Source organism: Penaeus vannamei, chromosome 15 (genome assembly GCF_042767895.1).
Source record: "Penaeus vannamei isolate JL-2024 chromosome 15, ASM4276789v1, whole genome shotgun sequence".
NCBI classification, from domain to species: domain Eukaryota; kingdom Metazoa; phylum Arthropoda; class Malacostraca; order Decapoda; family Penaeidae; genus Penaeus; species Penaeus vannamei.
The window spans coordinates 31,733,982-31,737,317 of NC_091563.1; the positions used below are offsets into that span (position 1 = coordinate 31,733,982).

General features: G+C 37.5%; 1 non-coding gene across 1 annotated transcript; it reads left to right on the forward strand.

Moving 5' to 3' along the window:
• The first annotated feature begins 1,023 nt into the window (after positions 1-1,023).
• On the forward strand, positions 1,024-1,096 carry TRNAQ-CUG (transfer RNA glutamine (anticodon CUG)). Its single transcript has one exon. It is a non-coding gene; the product is annotated as a tRNA-Gln (tRNA).
• Positions 1,097-3,336: the final 2,240 nt, after the last annotated feature.

Consider the following 3,336-nt stretch of genomic DNA (forward strand, 5'->3'; position numbering starts at 1 on the left):
GATGCATAGTGAGGATACTGTGGAAGAGAAGAGGACAACCGAAAAATGCGACGTAAAGCGACATCAAACGGCGACAGGGAGAAACACGAGGCACACGTCAACCTCACACAGAACAACGAAAAATATTGCAGTGGAGGGGAAAATGAAGGATAAAATAATTATATTTATTCTCTTTCTTTCTCTCTATATATACATACATGTATGTATGTTTTTTTTTTCGCTCTCTCATTTTTCCTCTATTTCTCTCTTCTCCTTCACCTCTTCACCCTTCTGATGGATACAAATCAGAGGGTTTATTAGAAAGGTATGAGGTGGGGGAATAAAGTCAGACTGACAGACAGTAGCAGATATAGATAGAGAGAGAGAGAGAGTAGGAAAGACAAGGAAAGAGAAGACAAAGAGGCAGACACACAAACAGGCATACACAGGCAGAGAGAGAGAGAGAAAGAAAGAGCTAGGGTTCAATTCCCGTTGAGAATGATAACAGAGCTTATTTTTTTATTTGATAACATGTAGGCCTATCCTCAACTATAAATCATAACAGTGACAGAGAGAAAGATAAGGAGAGGGAAAAGGAAGCATGCATTGTTTTGTGTGTGATGAGTCGGATGTAGTGATGATGATAGTGTGTATGATAGTGCGTACAGTGCCTCATCCAGTTAATGTGGAAATAGAAAGAGAAAAAGAGAAAGAGACAGAGGCAGTATCAGAGACAAGGAGAGAGAAAGGCAGTAGCAAAGACAAGGAATGAGAGAGAAAACATACAAAGCCAGAGATAAGAACAGATATATACAGTCGAATAGAGAGATAGAATGAGAAATAGTGAGAGACTGAGAGAAAGAAAGAGAAAGGGAGAGAGAAAGAGAGAGATAGAGATAGAGAGGGAGACGATACCAGAAACAAAGAGAGAGAGAGAAGACATGCAGAACCAGATAGACGAACAAACATACACAGGCAGAAAGAGAGAGCGAGAGAGAAAGGAGATTATTTTGTATAGATATAGCTTCCTCTTCTTAATAATACGTTCTCATGGTGTAGTGGTCAACATGACTGACTCTGAATCAGAAGAGCTCGGGTTCGATTCCCGATGAGAACAAGATTAGAATATTTTTTTTTCCTGATAGTATGATAGGCATATTATGAACTATAAACATATCAGTGACAGAGAAAAAGATACGGAGAGGAAGGAAGTATGCATTATTTTGTGTGTGATGAGTCGGATGTAGTGATGATAGTGTGTATAATAGTGAGTATAATGGTAGAGATAAAAAATCAAGATAATCGGCTTATTTGTTAAAACTGTCCGAGTCCTGACCCAATCAATGTGGAAATAGAAAGAGAAAAAGAGATAAAGACAGGAGCAGAGACAAGGAGAGAGAGAGAGAGAAGACATACAGAACCAAGTAGACGAACAGACATATACAGTCGAAGAGAGAGACAGAGAAAAGGAGAGACAGGAGAAGAGAGAGAAAGAGAGGAGCGAGAGAGAGAAAGAGAAAGAAAGAGATAGAGATTTAGAGACGCTAGCAGAAACAGAGAGAGAAGAAATACAGAGCCAGACAGACGAACAGACATATACAGGCAAAGGGTGGGGGGGGGGGAGATTATTTTGTATAGCTACAGCTTCCCTCCCATATTAACAAGTTCTTATAGTGCACTGGCCAACACTGACTCGCGGTTTTTTTTTTTTTTTTTTTGATAGCATGTAGCATATCATCAACTATAAATCATAATAGTGACTGAGAAAAATAAGGAGAGGGAGAAGGAAACATACATTGTTATGTGTGTGATGAGTCGGATGTAGTGATGATGATAGTGATAAAAAAATTGTGCCAGGCCTGACCCATTAATGTGCATATATTCATACCCGCAGAAATATATGCATATCTAGCTAATAAATATACATTTATTTATCTATCTATCCGGTAGATATGGGTATCTAGACTGAGAAATTTGTATTTATTTCAGTATGTATGAATTGTGTTTGAAAGAGAGATGTTTTTTTTTATTATTATTTATAATCAAGGGCAATATAATGATATTGGATACAAGGAAACACAGAGAGAGAGAAGATATAAAGAGCTAGAAAGTCGAACAGACATAGAGGAAGAGAGAGAGAGAGTGAGAGAAAGAGAAAGAGAGAGAGAGAGAAGCAGTAGCAGAGATAAGGAGGGAAAGAGAGAAAACTTACAAAGCCAGACAAACGAACAGAAATAAAGGAAGAACGAGAGAGAGAGAGAGAGAGAAAAAAAAGATTATTTTGGGTAGGTATAGCTTCATCTTCATCATCTTGCTTGGTATAGCTTAAGTAGCAGAGACAAAAAGAGAGATAGAGAGACATAGTAGCAGAGACGAGGAAAGAGAGAGAGAGCCAGACAAACGAACAGACATATACAGAAAGAGAGAGAGAGAGAGGGTGGGGGGAGGGAGGGAGAGAGGGAAGTAAGCATTTGTTGTGTGTGATGAGTCGATGTAGTGATGATAATGATGGTGTGTATAATAGTGCGTATAACGGTAGAGATTTAAAAAAAAAAAAAAAAAATCAAGATAATCGGCCGATTTGTTAAAACTGTTCGAGGCCTGACCCTATTAATGTGTATATATATACGGACATGCATACCTGCAGAAATAGATGAATATCGGTCTATATATCTAATCGATATACATTTATCTATCTATCCGGTAGATATGCATATCTAGACTGATAGATATGTATTTATTTCAGTATATATGCATATCCGTATAATAGATATTCATTGGGTCTTCTTATCTCGCACAATTTTAACAAACCGGGCAAAGGATGATAATATGTGTCTGTAGAGAGGATCATTCAGAAAAAAATGTGTTTGAAAGAGGGAGGAATTTTACCTATAATCAAGGGCAGTATAATGATACGCGAATTTTATTTATAATCAAGGGCAGTATAATGATTCGGCTGCATACGAAGATATTTCCTGATAAAAATAAGGGACTAACAAAAGTATTAAGAAGGATCTATTCATGTGTGTGTGTTTCTGAATGTATGTTTGTATGTTTGTCTAGGAAACTCGCTCAGGTATCAGAAAGAGTACATTCAAGATTTTCATTCGGATTTCATATGACCTTACAGGATCCAAATGACCTAATTTGGGCGAGACAACGGAGGCATATATCACAGAGAGAAAGGTGAGGCAGAATCGTGGGTGTTATAGAATCATTGAAGAAAAAAGATATAAAAAGGAAACGATCACGTGTATATGTCGTATATATCGTTGTGTATATGTCATGACACAGGTTATTTTGGTTAGTTTCTTCGTGTTTCCTTGTTCTTTGTGTCTCACCTCTCTGTCTTTTTCT